The sequence below is a fragment of the Sinocyclocheilus grahami genome, unplaced genomic scaffold (genome assembly GCF_001515645.1).
Source record: "Sinocyclocheilus grahami isolate Dianchi unplaced genomic scaffold, SAMN03320097.WGS_v1.1 scaffold274.1, whole genome shotgun sequence".
NCBI lineage: Eukaryota > Metazoa > Chordata > Actinopteri > Cypriniformes > Cyprinidae > Sinocyclocheilus > Sinocyclocheilus grahami.
The window spans coordinates 355,132-362,702 of NW_015505453.1; positions in this window are offsets into that span (position 1 = coordinate 355,132).

The window sequence follows — 7,571 nt, forward strand, 5'->3', positions numbered from 1 at the left end:
GAAAAAGTGAGCATACTAAATTTTATTTCATTTTAAATGAGTAAAAAATATCTTGGCTGACAAATGGCCAAATTGGCATAGTGGCAAAGATTAAAAATTTAAAATTACAAGATTTATATATTTTAATCATAAACTGATTATTGTGGAAAATATGCCTGACAAGATTGTTGCACTGAATGACGTTTTAGTGTCTGTTTTCTGTAAATCATGGTAAAAATGTATGACTTTTTTTTTTTTAACTATTTAATTAAACACTTTGTAATCTATTGAAAAACAACAACAATTCAAAGCTGTATTACACTTACTATTTTGATGCTTGAGAACCCATTTATATATATATATATATATATATATATATATATATACACATTGATATATATATACATATATGAAACGTTGTTTTGCTGCTCTGATTTGTCTGAGTGTTCTCAGTCTCTGATTATCAGACAAAGCAGAAAACACTCCACCCTCTGCTGGATCTCTAGCAGTCACCAGCCGCGCCGGCTGCTCCATCACGCGTGTAAATACAGCTTTGCTTAATTACTCACACCATTAGTTTATTGCTTTTATATATTTGTTGGCTATTAGCTGGTGAGGCTGAGTTAAAGTCCATCCGGTGAGTGCCTAATTACTTAAATCAACACACAAACACACTCTCACACACACTCATAGAGGCACATGGTAATAGCACTGCTCAGCACACGCAAGCCTGTGACAGTCAAAAGCCCGGACAATGTATTTACAAGCTCATAAAACTATGGCGAGTTTACTGTCAGCCTGCTCTGATAGGGTTGCTACAAATAATGATTTGTTGGAGGGTGTTTTTTTTTTTTTTTTGCTCATAATTTTGACTATTTATGCCATAAATTCAATCATGACATTTTGATATTTTTTTATATACGTTTTACTTTTTTATCTCATAATTACGACTTAGAATCTCATCATTTTTACTTTTTCCTCATCGTTTTGACTTATATCATAATAAATATTATTTACCAAAGCATGATTTTCTGTCTGTGGTAGAAATGGGCTTTCATATGATCCTGTATGAGAGTATGTTCCAAAAAGTGTGTGTTGGACCACATAGTTGGTCAAAATGCAATTACTTATTTGTATAAAAAACTAAATCACATGACAGATGCATGCTTATGCAGAAGTATAGAGATATGCTTTTTCAGCATTTTTACACTATTTTTATCAATTTTTCTGCATACTGTTTGGCAGAGCTGTTGTCATGATGGCCATTCTGGAGAATGACTCTCAGTGAAGCATCACTCTTGCTGATTTTAATAACATAATGGCAAAGTTTATTTCAGGTAGTCATTCATTTAAAAATTCATTCAAATTAGCCTGTGTCCCTTTAGGTTAGCCGGTGTCCCTTAGACATTAAATTTTGCGAGAAAGGGTCTAAATATTACCACATTGGTTCCCTGGGTATGAATTGTTTTAAATGGGCTTTCATGCATTTATTAGCATAATTGATCTCATCTAAAACCAGTCCCTGCATTTAAATGACCATTATGAATGTGTGTAATTAATTGGGAATCTTATGAGCGTGTTTGTGATTAAGACAAGGACTAAATATGCTTAAATAGTGTTTGCTGCAGCAGCATTCAGAAATGCGTTCATACTCATTGTTGCCACTGCAGGCAGGTGAGGTAAAGTGTAGTGACAGATTGGGGGAAAAAAGTCATGTACTGTATGTATGGTAAGGATATCATAAAGGCACATTTATTGAATATGATACACTTTGAGGTCACATTACTTTTTTTAATGGCATCAAAATGAAATAAAAATTATAAAAAAAATTAAATGATTTAACATAAAATTAACCTAACATGAAAAGTAGTTTTAACATCCAAATATCTGTGACAATAAGTATGTTTTTGGCCATTCTTTTTTTAACTGCTATAATTTGATTAATTTGGTCATTTTCATTTTATTGTTTATTTACTAGAATCTAGCAGAATAGCAGAATCTCTCTTTAAACACTACATTTGCATAGGTTTGTTTTGGTACAGATTTTTAAAGTATGTCTGGTAGGGACATTTTAAAGGCACATTCCTTCAATACGGTACACTGTAAAAAATGACCGTGAATTTAACGGTAAAAGACTGTAAAAATGCTACAGTAAAAACCTGTTAAATGGTTAACGGTAAATTCCCCTACTATATACTGTGAATTTTACAGTAGTATACTGTTTTTGGAAGTGAAAAAGACCGTATAATTTACAGTGAATAACCGTAAATTGACATTCCCAGAATTCCCTGCGTTACATTTCAAATTTGATGTTTTTTTTTGTTGAAATAATATATATATATAGGCACACACACACACACACACATAATTTGTTCTATTTGATTAATTTCAGTGAAATGTAATTAATTTGATTCAAATATGTATTTGATTTATAGCCTGTTTTTTTGCATTGACGTTTTGAGTAAATGTGTTTAGGATCATTGTTATTGTGACTTAACAGTTAGTGCATGTATGTGTGTTGATATGTTGAGTATTGGTGCTTGTGTAGGCCATGTGGGTTTGAATACAGCTCGCAACATTTCTCAGCTATTTTCTCCTTTTTCTCCCCATCTCTTTCTGTCCTTCCTCTACTAAACTGTGATGAGCACTGCCTGATGCAAATCCGAGGGCGGCCCCATTTGTTTTTTTTAGCATCAGTATCTGAGCCAGCACCACCAGGTCAGTCAATTCATTTCCAAAAAAAATTAAAAATCTGAATAAGTAAAACAGTACATTAGCTTTTCACAGCCATGCATCACTGTCTGTAACGTTTCTTCTTCTGAGAGAGATAGAACAAGAGAGAGACTAGAGGAACAGATGAAAACATGAGCTACGAGCGTGGCGACTATCAGCGTGCATGGATATGAACAAACACACACATACACACACACACATTCACATTGATGTCAGAAGGGAGGTATGGAGCCGAATGCTTAGAACACGCACACTGGAAATGGGAGTGTGTTCCAGTTAATTGGGTGACCCCTGGGGCCAGGCTAGTGATTCTCCCTTGTGGACATTAATATTGCATGAACCTTTCAAAGCTGCGGTGTCACCGTGTGTCTCTCTCGTCGTGCCACCCTTCAACCAACCTCCCTGGCCAACGATACTGACACACACCCTTCCATCCGTAGCCCTACGCATGCGGACCCCGGCCTTCATTTTCAAAGCTTTTCCCACATGCTAGTCTAGACTAGTCTGAGTTAGCACAACAAAGCCATCCTCTCATTTTACAGCTCAACGCTGGCCTGAGCATCATGGCAGGAGAGGAAAGCCTGTCACAAAGCACAGCTAATAAAACGTTTTGGGGTGCCCATCTATTTGGCGCTCTATGAAAATGTTTTTTATTTGTGTTTTCTGTCTTACAGACATTTTGTAGCTCTTTGTAACTCCCAGTTCTATAAATCCAGTCTTTTCCCAGCTCTGGACGGTGAGTGTTTCATGGTTGATCATCCTAGATTTATCTCCAAATATAGTGAGGTGAAATGTACTGTCCCTTCTGACGGCAAGTTGTTTTACCGGGATTTACTCTCTGTTAAGAAGAGTTATGTACATTGTGCATTTTATATCTCCAGTCATGGAAACAAAGCTGCTTTCCTCAGAGTTCTGAAGGGCTTTGTGAATCCACCTATCAATCTCGGCGCTGGCGCTCAAATTCACTCTGGCACTGAGGGCTGGAGAGATGTGGTCTGCTTTTTTAAATGCCTGGTCGTCCTGCTTCAAAGCACCTGATGGATTTCACTTCCTCGAACGTTTACTGGCAGACATTTTGCCACAAATGCACATGCTTGTTTCACAGTGTGTCACACATACACTTTTGAGTCTCGCAACACAAATGTAGCATTCAGAATTAAATTGGTAATGCTTTTTACATTATAGTTCAGTTGCTGAATTGTAATTTAGGTAACAAACAGGACATATAATTGCAATTCAAATTTGATTAGAAATTACAACTAAAATTAATTCAATATATAAAAAAATCTTTGAATGTTGGCTTAACAAAGCCTTGTTTAGAAGTTTTTAACAAGTTTGTGAAGTTTGAGGATTCATTGGATGGATGGATAGAAAGGTTGATAGAAAAAAGAAATTCCACCTGTAGAAATCTATATTTCGTAATATTTAATAAATTAACATTTTGGTATAATTCATTGCATTAATTATTGGGTTGTTAATTTATTACAATAATTTATAGTTACTATTTATAGCACTATTTATTATTGTGTATAATTAGATATGAATATATATTTGTGTAATATTTTGTAATATTAAGTCTTTTTTTTCCATACAATGAAAGCCAAAGGGGTCCAATTTTGTTTTGGACACCAGTGACTTTCATTATATGGCCAGAAGAAATACGGGTTAGGAACAACATGAAACTGGATAAACGAGGGATAGAATTTTCATTTTTGGGTGAACTATCCCTTTAAGTAGTTTCATCATATTTAATCAATCAAAACTGGAAAAATGCTTAATTTCCCATAATGCATTACCTGTGTTTCTGTGTTGCAAGTCTTGTCATGCCAATTCAACTTCCTGAGGGGTGTGGTCAATTCAGTTCAAATTCACACTCATAAATTGAAATTCATTTCTGAATTTTGTCCAACCCTGATTCACGCACATCTGCTTTGACCTTTGGTATTTAACAGGCAAAGTTCAGGAACCACATATAATGGAGGGGTGCTTCCGGTGCTGATCTGCAGTGGCCTGAAGCGAGGCATATGTCTCCTAACAGCAGACGACAGATACAGGTGTCAGTATCCAGGGTTTATTCCCCACGGTCATGGGCTACAGGCAGAACATCTAACGCCACCCCACATGCTTGTACGTCCTTATAACACTCCCTCCATTTACCAATTCTGATGGTTTTACACTTCATTCCTCTGTTTAATTTTTCTGTTTTCTCTTAGACTTTTTCTTTGTCCATCTTGCCGGTCCCTCCCACCCCTTCCCTTTCCTTCCCTCCGTCCCCTCACCCTCCTCTTCTCTTCCGCCTGCAGGCTGCGAGGATGCCAAGACCCATGCTAATCATGGGTGACACATCATTGAGGGGAGCGGGCTGTTTGCTGTCAGCAGTGTTTTTGGTTCATAATTATTTCACGAGTGTCACGTCAGTGTCAGGCTCTGGGCGAGCGGAGAGAGACAGCCGGCCTGTGGAGAGGAAGAGTGGGTGGAGGGGGGGAGTGTCACAAGACCTCACTGTTAGCCACTTTCTGCCCAACACCTCCACTGCTTCACTGCCTGCACTTGGAGAGGAAGAAAGAGAGCAAGATGAGAGGAAAAGAGAGACGCCTTTCAGTGTACGCTTTGAACTTGATAGGTCACATTCACTATGTTCTCATATACACACAATATATTTGTTAAAGTGCCCCTATTATGGATTTTTGAATATTACCTTTTATGCAGTGTGTAACACAGCTCTAATTTTAAATCTGAAAGTGCACCGTGTATGAAGTTATTGTGTCTCAAAAGAAGGAGTCGACTGAATCATTGAAACGAGTCATTTTTAAAACGAATTCCAAGCCGTTTCATTTTGATGTCAACATGAAACATTAGCATATTGCCCGCCCTCTTGTTGGTCTTTTCCTGCTGGTCTGAATGAAAACGCAAATTCATTCTGTGCCACTAGGTGACGCTTTTGGAGCGGTAAAAATAGCGGTTCCCCCGGTAAAGGCTGTACACAAAGCAGCAGTGCTTTATCAGACATTACAGGCATGATGAAATGAAAATGAGACCAATCGTACCAATCACCGTAGATTAGCGTCACGCAAAGGAGGGGTTTGGAAAAATTAATCTTTGAGCGAATCGTTTTGGGAGTCGTTGAGCAAGTAAGGTAAAAATAAATGCGTATTATAAGACAATGAAAGTGTTTTTTGACCTTGCATGCATGTCAACCTGTTGTTGAGGACTCCCAAAACCAAAATATGAACCTTTCATTACCCACAATAGGTGCACTTTAAAACTGTACGCAAGTGTTTTCATGTTGTGTTTTTTAGTGTTTTTTTAGTGTTCATCATTGATTACACTAACATTTAAAAGTTTGAACATTTTTTTTTTTAATAAGAAGTCTCTTATGTTCACCAAGGATGCTTTTATTTGATCAGACATAAAGTAAACAGTAATACTGTGAAATATTATTACAATTTAAAATAGCTGTTTTCTATTTTGTTATTCTTGAAAATGTAATTTTATGCCTGTGGTGGTAAAGCTGAATTTTAGCAGGCATTACTTTATTGTCACATCACATGACCCTTCAGAAAACATTCAAATTTGCTGATTTGGTTCTCAAACGACATTTCTTATTATTATCAATGTTGAAATGATCAAAAGATAAATGTATATAATATATCCAATTATATATCTTTAGTGTTTATATTGATAAAACTTGTGCACTTGTGTAAAGAGAAAGTGTTCTTAGTGCACTTTTTATTAAATTTTTTATCTCATAGCTTAAAAAAGGGACCAATTATTGCAGTGAGCTGAACTCAAGAATTAGATCAGTCTGATTCATAAATGAATCATTCAGACCAAATTTGTGAACTGGTTCAACTGTTCCATTCCCTGACAAATCAGATTTTGCTACTATGGAAGTTATACTTATTACCTGTTATTACATACTTTCTAAAAAAAAATTCTTCTGGAGATTGACTGACCCAGTTTATTTTCAATATATTGAAAGGTGTTTATACATAAAATTAATTTTAGAAAAGTTTAAAATAAAAATAATGTTTAAAAAACATTTTGTGCTCCACAGAGATAAAGTCATACAGATATGGAATGACATGACAGAAAGTGAGTATTTGATTCTTGTGTGCTTTAAAAATAGCAAAAATGTAGAAATGTTTTAAGTAGATTTTTTAATGTTGGAATAACTATAATTTTGTCATTTATATATATACAGTATATTTGATCAGAAGTCTCCTCTGACCATAACACCTTCAGACCCAATGGCCGCTTTATTAAATGCACTACAAACACACCAATGAAGTGGAGAAAGAAAATAAGCAGCGGCAAAAAAGCAAGCGAAGACAACCCCCAGCTGATGGTTAGGACAAAGATGGCAGGTATACGGTGCATCCAGTGGAAATGAGGAAGAACAAAGGGGAAGAGGAGGAGGAGGTTTTGCACCCTGTTTTTTCAGCCCTCTCTCTGGTGTCACACACGTCACAGGCTGAGGAGGAGGGAAGCAATCAATGATTTAAACAATAATGCAGCTCTCTGTATTCCCTGTCACACTCTCGCCTGCTTGCCGCTTCGAGGACTGTCACACACTGTCTCCGCCTCGACAGCTTATCTCCCGTATGCTGCTACTCCATCTTGTAGCTGTCCGCCAGTGTCCTCACTCACTCTCTCCAATCCCTTTCTCCCTCTCTCTCTCTCTCTCTCCCACATCCTCTCCATCGTTCTTCCTACCTCTCGTTCTCTCTCCTACCCGACTGTGTTACTCACATGATGCCTTCACTCCTGGTTAATACACTGTGTCCCTATCTCACGCTGTCGCTCCATTCCCTCTCGCGCTCCTCGTGGAGTGGCAGGGCCGGCAGCCCGGCAGAGTT